The sequence below is a fragment of the Primulina tabacum genome, unplaced genomic scaffold, assembly GCF_025594145.1.
Source record: "Primulina tabacum isolate GXHZ01 unplaced genomic scaffold, ASM2559414v2 Contig553, whole genome shotgun sequence".
Taxonomy (NCBI): Eukaryota; Viridiplantae; Streptophyta; class Magnoliopsida; order Lamiales; family Gesneriaceae; genus Primulina; species Primulina tabacum.
The window spans coordinates 1-19,435 of record NW_027459784.1 but is presented as its reverse complement, the minus strand read 5'-3'; the positions used below and the strand labels follow the sequence as shown (position 1 = coordinate 19,435).

General features: G+C 38.8%; 1 pseudogene; it reads right to left on the bottom strand.

Moving 5' to 3' along the window:
* Positions 1-12,951: 12,951 nt before the first annotated feature.
* LOC142534506 (protein SRC2-like) lies at positions 12,952-13,819 on the bottom strand (annotated as a pseudogene).
* Positions 13,820-19,435: the final 5,616 nt, after the last annotated feature.

Below are 19,435 nucleotides of genomic sequence, written 5' to 3'. Positions count from 1 at the left end.
AAAATGATTATTTTTGAGATTTATGCGATATGGCTTGTGGTTCATTCACTATGTGGGAGTGTTATTTTATACGGTCGCCAGTGACCGATCAGTTCAGTATGGTACCACCCGGTCGCCAGTGACCGGCCAGCTCAGTTCAGTTTCAGCCTCCCCGGTAGCCAGTTACCGATCAGTTCAGCTTAGTGCAGTGGCCACAGGCGTAAAACATAATCTCAACAGAAAATTTTACAGATTTTCAGTACAGGCTCCAAGGAGCAAATATTTTTACAGTGATTTCCAGTTCAGTTATGCACGTATTATAATTGCTCAGTACAGATTATTTTCAGTATGCCTCAGGACAGGATATTTAACATGCATATTTTAAATTCAGATTTTTACTCGTTACCTGCGATTTATGCATGCTGAGTCTTTAGGCTCACTAGACTTGATTGTTGTAGGTACTGATGAGGCCAGGGCCGAGGGCGGGGACCAGTGAGCCAGCTTGGGTCGGCAGTAGTGGCACCCGAGGACCTCAGCAGCAGTTGTTATTTTTTCGCAAACAATTTTATCAGTTGTTGGATATTTTTAAATTGTTGTTGTTGGCAAAACTTTATTTTCTTCCGCTGCAATATTTTGAAATATTGAACTTGATTCACCAGTGATTTTATGAATGAGGCCATTTAAGTTCTTTTAAAAAGAAAATTTTTAATTTTCCGCAAATTTTCAAGAAGTAGTTTAGGCCTTCACAGTTGGTATCAGAGCGGTGGTTCTGTATAGGGTTTCACTACTACTGACCGCGAGAAGCTCACGAAGCCACGCCTTTGGTCTGTAAGTTTTTCAGTTCAGCATTTTGTTCAGCATTTCAGTTATAGCATGAATTATTTTGTCAGCATGCTTCCAGATTTTCAGTATTTCAGTTCAAAAATAAATTATGGAATTATGCATGTTAGTTACGTATGGGTTATGTTGGAACAGTATGCCCCCTAGACGCATTTTAGAGCGCAACAGAGAGGAGCCTCGCCGAGAGGACAGAGAGGAGCATAGACCGGAGGGAGACCTACCACCTCCTCCACCGCCCCCACCGGACATGAGTGCCCAGATGTTAGCTGGGATGGCACAGTTCTTCGCACAGTTTGCGGGGGGCAATGCCGCAGCCGCAGCCGCAGCCGCAGCCAGGCCGACAGGGCCCGAGGCTGTATGAGCGATTCATGAAGATGCGCCCGAAGGAATTCTCTGGGGCATCTGACCCCATGGTTGCCGAGGGATGGATCAAATCCCTCGAGGTTATCTTCGATTTTATGGAGCTGGGGACGCAGACCGAGTCCGATGTGCCACCTACGTTCACTGGAGACGCCCGCTTATGGTGGGAAGGAGCTTCGGTAGCCCTGACATTGGCTACACTTTCTTGGACCCGCTTTACGGAGGTTTTCTACTCCAAGTATTTTGCTGAGGAGGTTCGCACCAGGCTGACCACCGAGTTCATGAGCCTGAGACAGGGGGATATGTCGGTTACGGAGTTTATCCGTAAGTTCGAGAGGGGCTGTCACTTTGTGCCCCTGATAGCGAATGATGCCAAGCCAAGCTGATGCACTTCCTGGTGGGTTTACGGCCGATCTTGCGCCGGGATGTTAGGGTATCTGACCCTGCTACTTATGATTGCCGTCTCCAAGGCCTTAGCCGCAGAGCAGGATCTGCGGGATATCGAGAGGGATCGCCAGGGCAAGCGCCCAGTCCAGGCACCGCACCCCTCCTCCTCATCAGCATCAGCAGAATAAGAGGCCTTTTCATGGACCGCCCAGGAACCGAGGCCAGCAGCAGCAGCAGCAGCGGGGACGCCCAGCCCCGAGGACTCAGGAGCACCCAGTCTGTCCCAGGTGCTCACGTCGCCATCCTGGAGCATGTATGGCTGGCTCAGGAAAGTGTTTTAAGTGTGGCAGTCCAGACCACATGTTGCTGCAGTGCCCTCAGAGGAATCTGCCTACCCAAGGCAGAGTTTTTGCTCTCCATGCCGCGGAAACCAACCCGGAGACTATGTTGTTGACAGGTACCTTTAAACTTTAAGTTATTATTTGAATTTCCGCGTTTTGGGAATCGGGATTTAGATTTTGAACTTAGAACTGTTATAGGATTGCATGCTCTACTCAGATTTATTTCGGGAAATTAAGCTAGAGGAACCTAGACCTTTGCATGTCTATAAGTTTAGATCTTGTAGTGGGATTCAACTTAGAGCTCCGCTCTTTCAGGGAGAATTTTTATATCTGGTTCCGCTACCAAGGCCTTGATAGATTCAGGGGCCACTCACGTTTATTTCGGAGGTCTTTGCAAACTTTCTCAAGATCCAGACCATTGGGCTAGATACAGCCTTTTCAGTAGTGTTGCCGTCAGGCGAGGAGATGGCAGCCACCAATGTTATCCGAGATATAGACCTTGAGCTGCACGGTAATCTTGTTTATGCGGATCTGATTGTGCTACCGATGCCGGAATTTGACATCATCCTAGGGATGGACTGGCTATTGAGGAACAGAGTGTTGATAGACTTCCAGCGGAGATCCGTTCTTGTCCGACCGCCTGGAATGGAGCAGTTCTTATTTGAGCCGGACAGGTACTTTCCTTTACCGCGCATTATTCCTTATGTTCAGGCTAGGAAGCTCATGCATAGAGGGTGTCGGGCATTTCTAGCAACCTTTTTATCTGTCCCCGAGGAACCCAGCCAGTCAGCCTCAGATGTTCCGATTGTTAGAGATTTCTTAGACGTTTTTCCCGAAGACGTCTCTGGTATGCCACCGAGAGAGAGGTGGAGTTTTCCATTGAGCTTATGCCAGGTACGGCTCCGATATCCAAAGCGCCGTACCGACTAGCACCGACAGAGATGGCAGAGCTTAAGAAGCAGATCCAGGAACTTCTCGACAAGGAGTTCATTCGCCCGAGCTTTTCTCCATGGGGCGCGCGTCTTATTTGAAAAAGAAGGATGGCTCGATGAGGCTTTGCATTGACTACCGGGAGTTGAACAGGGTTACAGTGAAGAATAAATACCCACTGCCGAGGATTGAGGATCTGTTTGACCAGTTGCAGGGAGCTTCGATTTTCTCCAAGATAGATCTGCGTTCCGGTTATCACCAGTTGAGGGTGAGAGATGCTGATGTCTCGAAGACAGCTTTCAGGACTCGTTATGGCCACTACGAGTTCCTAGTGATGCCGTTCGGTCTGACGAATGCGCCAGCGATCTTCATGGATCTATGAATCGCGTATTTCAGCCGTACCTCGACCAGTTTGTGATAGTGTTCATAGATGACATTCTCGTCTACTCCAAGAGTCGGGAGGAGCACAGCAGGCATCTGACCACAGTGTTGCAGACATTGCAGAAACAAATATTCGCAAAGTTCAGTAAGTGCGAATTCTGGTTAGAGAAGGTGGCGTTCTTGGGCCACATTGTTTCTAGCAGTGGCATTGAGGTAGACCCCGAAAGTTGCAGCAGTCAGAGATTGGGTTGTGCCTCAGAATGCATCCGAGATCCGCAGTTTCTTGGGCTAGCAGGATATTACAGGAAATTCATCAGGGATTCTTCCTTGCCGTTCCACTCACAGCACTGACAAGAAAAATGTGAAGTTTGTGTGGAGCGAGGAGTGTCAGAAGAGCTTCGATACTTTGAAGCAAGCTCTTATCTCAGCACCCGTTTTGGCTGTACCGTCAGGATCTGGTGAGTTTGTCCTTTATACCGATGCTTCGAAGCTTGGTTTAGGTGCAGTTTTGATGCAGCATGGGAGAGTGATAGCGTATGCTTCTCGACAGCTGAAAATCCACGAGAAGAATACCCTACCCATGATCTGGAGTTAGCGGCCGTAGTTTTTGCTTTGAAGATTTGGAGGCACTATCTGTATGGAGAGAAGTGCAGATCTTTACCGACCATAAGAGCCTCAAGTATTTCTTTACGCAGAAGGAGCTGAACATGCGTCAGAGGCGTTGGTTGGAGCTTGTGAAAGACTACGATTGTGACATTAGCTACCACCCGGGTAAAGCTAATGTAGTTGCGGATGCTTTGAGCAGGAAAGTCGCAGTGATGGCTCATTTGACGATGCAGAAACCTCTTCAGATCGAGATGCAGAGGTTTGATCTTGAGACTTACCCTCGAGGTAGAGTTCCTCGTTTATCTACCTTGACTATCCAGTCCTCTCTTATTGACCGTATTCGCAGCGGTCAGGCAGCAGATGAGCAGTTGGCACAGTGGAAGAAGAGAGATGAAGCTAAGGGCAGTGTTTTGTATTCAGTCAGCGACGGTATTGTGAGATACCGAGATAGGATATGGGTTCCTAGCAGTGATTCTATCCGAGCAGACATCTTATCAGAGGCCCATACGTCCCCGTACTCCATTCACCCTGGGAGTACGAAGATGTACAAAGATCTGCAGCTATTGTATTGGTGGCCAGGATGAAGAAGGACATCAGGCGTTTTGTATCCGAGTGCCTGACTTGCCAGTTAGTGAAGGCCGAGCATCAGAGACCAGCAGGTTTGCTCAAGCCTCTTCCTATTCCCGAGTGGAAGTGGGAGAACATTACCATGGACTTTGTGACCGGATTGCCGAGGTCAGCCAGAGGATCGAATGCTATCTGGGTGATTGTAGATCGTCTTACCAAATCAGCGCACTTCTTGCCTATTAAGACGACTTTCACCATGGTTCAGTATGCAGAGCTGTATATCCGAGAGATAGTCCGACTCCACGGTATTCCAGTTTCTATCGTATCCGACAGAGATCCCAGATTCACTTCCTCGTTTTGGAAGAGTTTGCATTCGACTTTGGGTACGAAGTTGCTGTTTAGCACAGCTTTCCATCCGCAGACAGATGGACAGTCGGAGCGAGTTATTCAGATCTTAGAGGATCTTCTCCGTGCTTGCGTCATTGATTTCTCTGGGAGTTGGGAGTCGAACTTACCATTGGTAGAGTTCACCTATAACAACAGTTTCCAGTCGTCTATAGGTATGGCTCCGTATGAAGCGCTGTATGGCGCAAGTGTAGATCTCCTGTTCATTGGGATGAAGTAGGAGAGAGAGAGTTGGGTCCAGAGATTGTTCAGCAGGCAGCAGATGTAGTAGTCAAGATCCGTGATAGGATGAGGACTGCTCAGCAGAGCGACAGAAGAGTTATGCCGATCAGCGGAGGAGAGAGTTAGAGTTTGCAGTGGGCGATCATGTCTTCGTGAAAGTGGCACCTATGAAGGGTGTCATGAGATTTGGCAAGAAAGGGAAGCTCAGTCCGAGATTCATTGGACCGTTTGAGATCCTCGACAGAGTTGGGACGCTAGCGTATCGTGTGGCTCTTCCGCCAATCTGGCCGGAGTACACAATGTCTTTCACGTCTCCATGCTGAGGAAGTATATGGCAAATCCTTCGCATGTGCTGAATTTCGAGCCGTTGCAAGCTAGCTACTCCGAAATTATTATGAGGAGAGACCCGTGCAGATCCTAGACAACAGGAGAAGAACTTCGGAACAAGTTGTTAAGCGAGTCAAAGTCAAATGGCTCAACCATTCAGAGGAGGAAGCTACGTGGGAGTCTGAGCCGGAGATGAGAAGGTAGATACCCCGAGTTCTTCGGTGAGTTCTAATTTCGAGGACGAAATGTATTAAGGGGGGGAAGGATTGTAGAACCCGTAAGTCAGTAGACGTATAAGCCATGCATAATTCTAGATTTTTAAATTAATTGACTTCATTGCATGATTATTTTAAATGACATTTGTTTGAAGTTAATATTCATTATTTCAGTTCAGCAGTTTGATGTTTAGCATTATTCAGTATTTCAGTGGGCCCGGACCGGAAGCTGGAGTTTTGAGATAGAATTTAAGATTTGAGAATATTTCCAGAAGTTAATTTAGCTAGTAACTAAGTTCATTTAGTTAGAAAGGAAGGTTTTGAAGATTTAATTTAATTATTTGAGGTGATTAAGAAATGAACTCATTTAAGTTATTAAATTAGGGGTTAGCTCACTAATTATTTAAAAGATTAGTAAGACTTCAAGGATTATTAGTTGACTAGATAATCAACATTTCCCTTTATTTATCATGCATTTTTCGGCCACCCTTAGTGCTAGAAGATTCATTTTCCAACTCACAACTTTGACCAATTCTTTGCATGTAATTAGTAGGATAATTCTAGGATTTTTGGGAGCACAATTTAATTAATAATGGACATATCCTAGTCTAGAATCAAGCAAATTTCGGCCACCACCTCCTAGAAGCATCCACCAACTCATTTGATATCAATTCAAAATTCAAATTCAAAGGGGAGTGGACTTGGTCTTGATATGATCCTATTTTTGCACCCTTCTCCTCACCTTCATAACCATCACTCCCCCCTCCCCTCCCCGAAAATAAGACCCTTTTCAGTAGAAAAACGTGGTAGCAGCTAGGGAGAAAGGGAAAAATCGAGAGCAAGAAAGGTAGAGAAGAAGCGCACTCCTCTCCTCCGCCCGTCGTCGTTTCGTTCGTTTTCTTTCGAAACGAAACCAGGCATGTCTAGATTTCTTTCAAACCTCAATCAAGTCATATTATCATTTATTTTTCAGTACATGATCATGTTTTAGCAAGCAAAAACCGAGATCATGTCAAAATTTTGAAACACATGCAGAATTTTCGATTCCTTGGCAAGCTTCACGTTTCTTTTGTTTGTGGTTTCAGGTATTGGATCGACTCCAGGCTCCCAAGGCGGCTACATGTAGTAGGATGCATTAGGACCATGTTGGTCCATTCAAACCAGCCCCATGCTTGCTGGAAATTCAGAATGACAGCAAGTCCCTAGGTGCAGAAAGTGTTCGAAAATTCAGTTTTGTCAAGGGGTTGGATCTGATCTTGGCTGCCCCAAGGGCCTATAGCCATGGTTGGATCACTTCCCTAGCATGTCTAAGACGTGACTAAGTTGCCCTTTTGGTGGCTTGGTCCATGGCTCATCGGTTTTTAAAAAAACAAGAACAGCCCCTTTCCCCATTCGGCCCTTCCATTTTTCAGCATATGGTTCGTTTCTTTTGTGCTTGGTGTGGATCTTGGTTGGCCTATGGCCCTTAGCCACGGTTCATATCATGCTCCTAGATGTCTAGATCGTGCCATGGTCAATCAAATGGCCACTGGAACGACGCAAGACATCGATCATAGCATAAACACTACACACGCATGCACGTTGCTCTCGGTTGGACCCTTCGGTTAGATTTGGTGTGATGCGGATTGTGGCTGGCCTAGGGCCCTTAGCCATGGTTCAAATCATTCCTTGGGATGTTGGTAAGAGTCTCTGGTCGGTGGTTCACGCCCCTAATGGCCGATAGTCTCGAAACCAACGCAAGTCTTGTAGTGCGCAGCTGCTGGAAATTACAGCAAGTTGCTGTGTCGTTCAGAAGGCTCGTTTGAGTTCTTGGTTGGCTTTTAGCCCATGGCCTTGGACTGGACAGTGCCTCATTGAGTTGGAAGGTCATGTTTTTGACCGTTTGTCATTTGGATCATTTTTGAGGTCGTACGAGAATTTACGGTGCAATGTGCCAAATTGACTCTCGAAAGAGCGTTTCGTGTTTTGGCCTCCATTTCACCTAGATTTCGACCCTATCATTTTAGGAGCATTATTTTATGATTTTTCAGCGTATTTAAATCATGACTATACGTCGGTTCAGTGTCGTTCAGGTTGGCTCGGAGTCATGATTAAATGCGAAGTCATTAGGCGTCATAGTCGCATCTTTTGAACGTAAATTGCATAGTTGGTCAAGTTTAAAGCTATTGCATAATTTTCATGGCATAGTTAGGTTGCAGCGAGCCTGGGAACGATCCAATCCAATCCGTTGGTAAAATTACAGGAATTTTCATTATGCCAGTTAATTATTTTACCGTGCAGTAAATAAGAAAATGATTATTTTTGAGATTTATGCGATAGGGCTTGTGGTTCATTCACTATGTGGGAGTGTTATTTTATACGGTCGCCAGTGACCGATCAGTTCAGTATGGTACCACCCGGTCGCCAGTGACCGGCCAGCTCAGTTCAGTTTCAGCCTCCCCGGTAGCCAGTTACCGATCAGTTCAGCTTAGTGCAGTGGCCACAGGCGTAAAACATAATCTCAACAGAAAATTTTACAGATATTTCAGTACAGGCTCCAAGGAGCAAATATTTTTACAGTGATTCCAGTTCAGTTATGCACGTATTATAATTGCTCAGTACAGATTATTTTCAGTATGCCTCAGGACAGGATATTTTATCACATGCATATTTTAAATTCAGATTTTTACTCGTTACCTGCGATTTATGCATGCTGAGTCTTTAGGCTCACTAGACTTGATTGTTGTAGGTACTGATGAGGCCAGGGCCGAGGGCGGGGACCAGTGAGCCAGCTTGGGTCGGCAGTAGTGGCACCCGAGGACCTCAGAGCAGCAGTTGTTATTTTCTTCGCAAACAATTTTTATCAGTTGTTGGATATTTTTAAATCGTTGTTGTTGGCAAAAATTTGATTTTCTTCCGCTGCAATATTTTGAAATATTGAACTTGATTCACAAGTGATTTTATGAATGAGGCCATTTAAGTTCTTTTAAAAAGAAAATTTTTAATTTTCCGCAAATTTTCAAGCAAGTAGTTCGAGGGCCTTCACAGATACCAACTGAAACGTATCGCTCATTTTTAAAATTCTACTGGATAAATTTATTTTTTATATATAAAGCTCGCATTTTCGAAATAACATTTAAAATAATCGTAATAATTTGACACTAAAAATAACCAAACTCACCCATAATCATACGTCACCATAAACATATAAAAATCTTAAAAATCATCAACGTATTAAAATATTCATTTCCTCTCAAATCTCATAAATCATAATGCGGAAAACATGTGGTCCTCGGGTCATGTAACCCCACCATGTCTGCCTACTCAGAGTTCGGCACCTCCAGTCTCCTCAGCATTTAGCTCACCTGCATCACACAAGCGCCTAGTGAGTCTAAGACTCAACACGCCTGTACTAAGGAATAACAAGTACATATACATAGCACACAGCAGTGAAAAATATCATACTCAAAACATATCTTTCATGAACTTAAAAAATGTAACATAAACGGGTCGTGCAAAATCATGGCGTGTCAAAACAGCTCATCGTTAATCATCATTCACCATTCTCGTTCATCGTTCATCATTCATCATTCATCATTTATCATTTATCGTTCATCATTCATCGTTCATCATAACGTGTTCACATGAAACCCGAAAATCCTTACTCACACATGGTTGGATCGAAAGCTTCACAACAAATAAACATAATACAGCATGTATATAACGTGTATGATGCAACATAAAAAGTACATGGCGTGCCTTGAAGAATGTGCTCGAAACTTTGAAGAAATCACGACGAGGAGGCATCGGAGAGCGGAGAAACGATCTTGCTTGAAGGGAAAAGAATGGGGGAATGGTGGCTGCTGAATTTCACGTAAATGATGAAGGGGAGAAGGGTTGTCGGCTGATTCAATTATTGGTGTAGGGTAGGTTTAGTTTAAATTATGTTTAGGGTACTTAATTAAATATTAAACAAATACCTAATGGCCCTAAATTGCTAATTAAGAGTTTAAAAAAGAATTTTAAAGTCCAACAAGCTTAAAAATAGGCTCACTAAATCCAAACATACTCCCGAAAAATATTTCGTGTTGGAAAGTTTTTGAAAATATTAGCCGAACTCTCAAAAAGTCCCCTGATTCGATAAAACTTCGCGTACCGTTAAAAATAAAAACCATGCGGTTAAAAATACCCAATAAATATCAATTATTGAAAAATACCTTTAAAACATCTTATATTAATTAATAAAAAATTAATCGTGTAATAAAAATAATTTTCTTGAAAATTTCACGGTCTCCGATCCTCGTTTGAGGCGCGAAATGAAACTTAAAAATCATAGTGCATGAACTTTTAAAATTTCATGAATTAAATCCTATCATGCAATAATAATGCATAAAATGCATAAAAATAATTACAAAATTTAATAAAATAAAATACATTTTATGTTTTAAAAGAATTAATAAAATAACCAAAGAAATTTAATAATTTGCATGCATGTGGTTCACGTGGACTTTCCGATTTTCGGGATGTTACAAGAAGTCACGGTAGAGAACCATAAAGAAAGGCCCTGCTACCCTTGTCTTTCCCTTTACCTGAGAACCAGGAGGTCGGGAAGAAAGATGCTTTAGGTTGTATTTGCGGAAGGATTCGGGATGAGGGATGGGGATACCTAGGGAAGATGGACTGAGGTTTCAGAAGGGGTCGGGGAGAGATCCTCCGACCGTCCCCTAAAAATTTTTAACCAGAAGTGGAGGATGTGGAGTTTGACATGATTCAGGAATAAAAGAAAAAAAAATCAAAGGGAAAGGGATATCACTTACGAAATAAAGATGGGGACGGAGGGTTGGTAGCAGAGATCGCCGGAGAAGATTTGCGCGACGGAAGCTTGAGAAGAAAATTTACAGAGTTTGGCCATTAGTTTCAATTTGCAAGTGATTTTTGAAAATCAGTGGTCTACTATTATAAGGGTAGAATCAATTTACACCGTTGATTCAAGTGAATCGGACGGATCAGATTGATGTTGGAAATTGGGCGGGATGATTGGACGGTATATTTCGAAAAGACAGGCGCGAGGTTCGAGGCGCCATGATGGTTTATCTTCTCGGAATACGAAGATTCTGACACTTTAAGGCTAGGTTTACGTCAGCATTTATGAATATGACATCATCCTGGTCACCTCGGGGAAACTAAATGACAAATTGATCTTCCTGACCAGGCATACAGAACTAATCGGGACAGCGAGTGGACTCTAGCCCGACTATTTAAGGAGGGAGTGATGATACCCCGGAATGTCTCGGGTCATGGATGGTACACCCAGGACAACCCGGGCCAGAGAGCCTGTCCTGGAGAGTGCCGGGTCAGAAGCATAGAATGTTCTTGAGTCAATAAAGCGACAAAATGGGTTGACATCCAGTCAGAGATTGCCCTGGATGAGGAAAGGACTTGAAGAATTCACGGAGTGGACAGTCAGTAAATAGGCCGGGCCATAGGAGCATTCGGGACATTATCTCCCCGGGACATTATATGCCCGAGCTCTCTTAAGGATCTCGAGATGCCAGTTACCGAGGCTGCTTCGATATCAGTGCTGCATTTAATACCGCCGATAAGTAGGGTATGCGTAGCCGACCTATCTCTAACATCAGTTCAAGTGGTTGATAAAATCAAGTAGGCTGGATGCGACTAGTATGCGATTTGACATGTCAGAATATAGGTGTGCTCAGCCGTCCTACTATAATTTAGCTACACACGAAGAACGAGTTCATCATTACATCCTCTATAAATACCAGATTTTTTACTTGGCATTAAAATTCTATTCATATTGAGTACCACATTGAATACTCTCATTTATTGCTCTTTACTTCCACTCTCCACACCAATTTCACATCCATCACTTGGCTACATTGGTTTTATTGCTTGAGTAACCTTGCTGACTTAAGCATCGGAGTGGTCACGTCGGACACCCCTCCGACGCCCATTCACGTGGTTACTTTCTTGTCGCAGATCTCTCGGATCTCTCAGGGAGGAAGTTCAATTCAGACGCCCAACTCATATTTAATTTTAATAACTTGATTGCAAATCCGCTGAGTACCCGACCCGATTCATTCATTTCGCCCGGGTTGCATCAGCATTGATAATCTTAAATTTTTTAATTGAAATTCTTAAAGATATTGATATATGTAAGATCCCAGTTTAATATTCTTCGTAAATATGAAATCTCATAGCTTTTAAATAGTATATCTGTTATATCTGTCAGGATTTTTGACATAAGATTGTATCGTACTATTTCAAGTATCAACATAAAATAAAGTTGTGCGACATCCGTAGCGTCAATATAAATTGTGAGCTATTTTGAAAACTTTAACATTACTCTAAACATTTTACTATTTCAAGATCATTGATATAAAGAATAAGAAGAATTATTATAAACTTGTATCTCTGATAATATTAATGATTTAAGACAATATAATAGAAGATAGAAAGAGGAGAATTCAATTGCATTTCACTTCTATACCAACATTCCTATTTAATGATAGGTGAAGTGGTCTACAAATGGAAGAACTCAATTATTTATCAATCACAATAAAATCAACTAAATCACTATTATAACACTAATATTTGTTTATTAATACTTTGATTATATATTATCAAATTTCAGTTTTAATCAATTTATTTTTATTATTATTTTTTTTTCGTGTATCGGTCATTTTTATGTGGTGATGCGCTATTTTGATGTTGACTTAGCCACCGACATAAATTCAAATGTACAATGTTATATCAACTTACGATTAAAAATATTAAAATTATCAAAAATTAAAATATAAAAAATAAAAAATCAAATTTATAACGTAGAGTTACCATTATAAACAAAATCTACAATAAGACATCCAAAATAAGAATTCTATACGTATAATTGATACACATGGATAATTTAGTTTTAATCATACAAAACATGTATCAAGACATTCAAGTCCTGCAAGCAGTCAATATAACAATTGGCAATGCTCATACCTTCAACCTATTGTTTTATTGACATTTTTTATTTTTAAAATTGTTTATTTATTTAGTCAAATACATATTTTAATTATATATAAATTGGTAATTGTTGGTTCAACAATAGCCAACGAATTCACATGGCCGAAATTTCAAGAACAAAGTTGTTGACTATTTAAATTCAATAAAAGGGTAATCAGGAAAAAATATTCTGTAAAATAAAAGATGGATTTTTTTTTTTCAGGAAAAAGATGTAATTACTTTATTAATATTTTTTGAGATTTTACAACCAAACGAGCCGATACAATTTTCATGGAACATGCAAACAGAATCAGCAATACATTGATAGTATCCACATTATTAAAATATAGTAATAGATGTGACAAACTAAAATAAGAAACACCGAAGAAATTGAAGTGATTTAATTATATCAGAAAACAAATCCACCCAGCAATCAGCCACCGCCGCTCCTCCGCCGCATCCGCCACCGCATCCACCGCCATCGGAATGATATCACCGATCAGCAAACCTCCAAGTGCGCCACCCAATAATCCGGCACCTAATCCAAGTCCAAACTTGTTCTTCTTTGGGGGCTGCACTGGCTGCGGTGGGTATCCATACCCCCGGCGGGGTGGATACCCGTAACCGGCTGCGGTGGTAACCGTATCCTTGTTGTGGCGGCGGCGGGTACCCATACCAGACGGAGGATACGCTTCCTGGCTGCGGATATCCCGCTGGTGGTGGATAGTGTCCCCCACTTCCGACGACACCGCGGCAGGGTAGGCCACGGGAGGTGGATACCTCCGGATGGCGGCGAGGGGTATGGCGCACTGGATCCAGCTGGGTATGCCGTCATAGGCACGGCTCTGCTGCGTACGGCAGCGCTGCGGCGGTTTTCCTCGCCGAACTTATCGTCAAAAGTAAGTTTACCTTTGGGCTTTCCACTGGGTTTCCTCACCTTGGTAGCTCAAAATCTGCTTCCCCTCGCCCTTCGCCGGGGAATCGAAGAGTTCTTTAATGGAACGTTTACTTCACCGATGTCTTTTCACCCAAAGCCCTCTCACTACGAGCTTGAATCAAGCGTGAGCGGTTCTGCATCGCCGCCTCATCCACCGTGAACTTCATGGGAAATTCCACGTGGGGTTAGCGTCGCTTGGTGATCAACCGGCGACTTGGTCTTCTGCTTAGAGTACATAGCACCACCGAGATTGAAACAACAACATAAACATCCATCTTGGTGATAAGGTTGACATTGTTCAGGTCTTTAGCATACTGGAGATCGATTTCCAAGTTCTAGAATCCATTTTTTCTTTGGAACGGAAAATCCAAGAAAAGAGAGCCAGATTTGATGTGGAGAAATCGTAGATTTACAGAGTACACGATAAATATAATAACTAAACGTTGACTTGTTATGTGCTTTCCTCGTTGCTCATCTCCGCGTGCTGGGTTTTTTAATTATAATTTAAAAATTAAAAAAAATTCAAAAATAATTTAAAAAAAATTATTTTGCAAAAATACCTCAATCCGCGCCTACAAGACGTGGACACTGCACATCACTTTGTAAGAGCACCCACTTTAGTGCATTAATGATAATTATTAACATCCAATTTCATTCATCAATGTGGATTTGGAAGATTTAATCTTGGCTGCCATGTCAGCAAAAAAATTCATCAGAATTATCTCATTAATTCACGTTTTTTTTTTTAAAAAAGGCCAAACGGCTCTTTTGATTATATATATATATAATTAATTAAATCAAATAATATTATGTTTTAAAATATATAATTTATAAGTTAAAAGAATGATATCAAAAAGTCCATCAGTTTTTCATTTTTAAATAATTTTAATCAATTGATATTAAGTTATTTTTAAACTAATAAACTATTTATTTTCAATAATATTATTGTAAAATAAATAAAAAAAATGAATTAAGTGATAGTGGGATCCATAAATAATGAAGTTGATCTTAATAAACGTGAGTATTTATTAATAATGGGAAAGTGTTAATATAATGATTATGTGCCATAGACCCCACACTTTTTTTATTATTATTATTATTAATTATACTACTATTATTTATAATTTTGAATAATTAATTTAATTCGAATGAAAAATATAAAATATAAATATTATATATATGTTAATTATTAATATTTTGTATTATTTGGTTGGGTGATGAAAAATTAGAGATTGCTAGTTTTGAAGGAAAACGTACATAAATCACATTTTTAAAAATAGAGATATTGAAAAATATTTATTGTTCCATTTTAAATTATTGTTCTATTTTAAAATATGATAGGATTGAAAATATTATTTTTCATTTTAAAAATAGAAAATATTTATATTTTCATTGAATTAAATTAATTATTCAAATTATAAATAATATAATAAAACTTAAATATTATATTTTTTTATCAAATTAAAATTAATTCAAATTATAATAATATTATTAAATTAAATATTATTCAAATTAATATAAAATATAAAACTTAAAATATTATATTTTTATTAGAATTAAATTACTTATTAAAAACTATAATAAATAATATCAAATAATATATAATATTAAGCGCGGACGCTCGTCCACGTGGAGCGTCCGCGCCTACAAACGCGAATTGAGGTATTTTTGCAAAATAAAATTTTTTTGAATAATTTTTGATTTTTTTATTTTAAATTATAAAAAAAACCCTACTACCGAGTTAGTCAACCATGATTAGGTTCTTATGTATTTATATTTTTCAGAAAAATTAGAAATATCCTTAGATATTTTGTTTTCGAATATGTTTTTTTATTAGAAATAAGAATTATTACAGTGGTTCTAAATATAAGATATTTTCTTAAATTTGATATCAAAGGCCCAAGCCTTAAGATTGACACATCTTGTAAAATAAGAAAATTTACAAACAAAAAATATAAACATAATTTGACAACTTGGAAGAAACAAAACTACACTTGCAATTTATTAAAAAATCTTCTTATATTATTTGTTTTAGCTGTTTTAAAAAACATATTACTTATAACAGCCAATAAAACGAAAAAAACTTTTCACTTATATTTGATAATTGATACATTTTCCGAACAAAGTGTGCTTTCAACGACCAACTCAACCTTATGTCCTTATCCCAATGGAGAATTGAATATTACAGGTCGTGGACATCGGGGTTTGAGGTTTGAACATTTACATATTATTTTCGATTATTTTATTGTACGAAATGTTCACGATGCCCCACTTCTTAAATATTTAATTTGATAATAAGTATAATGGAAGATTGTTTTACTGGTCATGTATATTATATGAGCTCGATTCATATCTGTTTAAAAAATAATTTTTTATACATAATTTAAAATAATTTTTTCATGATTTGAGTCGGGTTATAACCTATTTCATAAAATTGATATATAAGACGTCTTACGATAATTTTTGTGTAATTAGAAAATGAAAGTATTCCCCCACTTTTAAATTATTAATTCACATAAATTATTGATATAGTTGTATATAACTTGTATACCATTTGATATAAAGATTTTATGAAACGACATCGGTTTTTTTTTTTTAACTAATAAACTCGAAAATTGCTAACATAAAACTTAAGATAATCATAAATCATGATAAATTAACAACTAAAATCAAGACTGTACAATAACCTCTAAATCGTCAATTAGCCAAACTCCTACATCGAACATTAAAAATATCAACTACATAACATAAAATAAGATATCTCTAATAAAATCATTATCTTTTAATCTTTCTATCTAACAAGCTATGCGGAAATAAAAGGTCCTCAGGAGTGTACTGCAGCACTCGATTCACTCAACGTCAGCGCCTCATCAAATCATCAATCATCATCATACAAATCGAGTGAGCTAAAACTCAGCACGTTCTAACATAATTAGCAATTAATACATATACATTCACATGCATTTAAAAATCATATTTTTTATTTAAAATAGCTTTTAAATATAATAACATTTAAAATAGCTTTTAAGCATAAATAAATCATAATAATAAAATCATTTTAATCGTAAAGCTTTCAATCCTTTACCATTATGGGTGAAGTTTGATCCGCGAAAGTGACTAGCTTTTATCCTTTGATCGACTAATCATTCTTCATCCCCCCATGGCCCATGGGGGCGGCACTAGGTCCCGTAGAAATACTCGTCGGGGTCCCTCTGTGCCTTTTCCTGTAAATAGGGTCCCTCTGGGCCTTGTTCTTCACGCTCCCTACAAAATTGTAATTCACCATTCCTTCTTAAAATGGATCCCCCACATATCATATATCATTTGTCACAGTCAATTAACATTCCTCAAAATATTTTTCTTTTTTTTTAAAGCATAATATCATAGATTTCCAACATAGCATTTTAACAACAAAAATTACACAATTTATCATAAATCATATATATTATATTTAATCAAATCACCATTTTAATCATTTAACATGCATTAGATCCTTCGGGACCCTGCCAAAATTTTACATACATTCCCAATATAAAGTGACTGTTTTTCTCCGAGACGTAAAATTTCTCGATTTTATCTTTTTCTTACATTTAATGACACGAGCTTATCCAAATAATTATTTAAATTTAAATATTTTTTACCATAATTTTTATACAACTTAATTCGAGGCTTTTCCTTTAATTCCTTAATTAACGTTCATGAAGCGTTTAACTCCCGAATAATTCGAAACTTAATTTTTCTTCCCAAACTTTAAACATAGACTTTTTATTACCTAAATATCATTGTGAGCCATGACCCAGCCTCTTGGACTCATGGTTTCGAATTTTATTCCTTAAATTTTGAAATAATGACCCTTGGCTGAACAACCGAACCATCCCCTATTTACTCGAGCCAAGCCAGAGCCACCTCAAGCCAAACCCGAGGCAACCCATCTAGGAACCCTAGTGACCAACCCTGACCCTTATAAGCTGACCCTAGCTCACGTAAATATCCTAAACAGATACCCACAATCTGCACACAAGAGCCCTAGTGTTCTAAGACTCTTCATAGGACCTAACCCCGACCAGCCCAGCCCCCTAGCCGAGCCTGGCCCAGCCATGCAAGCTAGCCGCCCCTTGACTCGAGTGCAAACCATACAAACCCTCGGTCCTCTCCTTAGCCTTCCTTCGGTTTCGAGCTTGATTTTCCTTCAAAATTAATCATGTTTCATTCATATTTCATCTTATATTGTCAGCTTAACCCTCGGAATCATAATGTTTCGAACCAACATTAAATCGTTGAAACTTTGAAAATATTTGACAAAACGTTTGAAACCAATCGTACAAATGTATTTTTCATGCTAAACAATTAAAAATTTTATATGATTTGAATGATGCGTAAAAGAGTTCAGAAAACATGCATTTGTATTTAGAACGCTCAAATTTGAATCGTTGGCGAGAGTACGAAGATGGACGACCGACGACGAAGAACTCTAGCCTTTCCTTCCTTGATGAATCTCGAATTTTGTGTGAGCGTGCAAGTGATCAGTGATTTCGGCTGTTACAAGGCCGAATTATGGTGTTATGAAAGCCCATAATTACTTTTATAAAATTTAATTATATGATAATATGTTTTGATTTTGGGCCTCCAAGTATAAGAGCAATTGGGCATACTCATTTGGTTAAATTTGACCCAATAACTCTTATTTAATTAAAAAGTAAAAGTTTATAAAATTATTTTCCCAAAATAATATTTTTGATCCTTTAAATTCTCCTCGTTTGCCCAAAACTGGCTTCCCGGAAAATTGAGCTCAACCGTAAAATAATTCGAAGTCTACATTTTTAAAAAAATTAAACAATTTTAATCATATTAGGAAGCCTTGAAATTATTTTAATGAAAAATAAATATTCTTGTCTTGTCGTCCCCGGTCTCCTTTCCCTTGCCTATTATCGAATTTCGGGTAAAATTTTTAATTTCATGAAATTATGTCATATATCTTTAATCATGCAATCATACCTTTAATCATTTAATAATATCATGCAAGGATTTAAAATCAATTAAATAAAACAATTAAGCAATTCCAGTAATTTGCATGCTTGAGTTTTACGTAGGTTTGGTTTTTCGACTTGTACAATCTCTTCTCTTAAATAGAATTTCGTCCTCGAATCTGCCTTGTCTTGATAATTTAAAAGCTGGCTCCCATAATCATTTCCCTATTAACCCTCTTAGCTTAAGTCATACTCTTCATTTCGGTCCTCACAATCTTAAAATTTATTTCTATCCCAAAAGTTCCCAATGTCGTCTCCTAAATCCAGCTCAATTAATGCATGCACCCTATTTTCTTTAAGTTCTTCATTATCCCAATCAATTCCACTACCCAACATGCATTTAACATTTTTAAATGGAGCATGCAGCTAACCTCTATATCATGTATCATATAAGCATTTAAAAGAATTTAGCATATAAAATATAAAGAAGTAAACTCACATATTTGAGATGTGACTTCTTGATCTTCTCGGAGTGACAATACACACCCTTTGGGGAAAACTGGCTTTGATACCATTGAAACGACCTCGATATTTTTTTACTATAACTCGAAAATTGCTAAACATAATAACTTAAAATCATAAATCATAATATTAACAACTAAAATCTCAAGAACGTAAATAAATCTCTAAATCGTCAACTAGCCAAACATCCTACATAGACCTTTAAAAAGATGAACAACATAACATAAGCATACAAATATCTCTAATAAAATAATTAACATAATCTTTTAAATCTTTCTATCTAACAAGCTAGTGCAGAAATAAAAGGTCCTCGAGAGTGTACTGCAGCACTCGATCCACTCAAGTGTCAGCGCCTTATCAAATCACACAATCCTGCATCATACAACTTAGTGAGTTTAAAGACTCAACACGTTCTAAAAATGATTAGAAAATAATACATATACATTCACATGTATTTAAAAA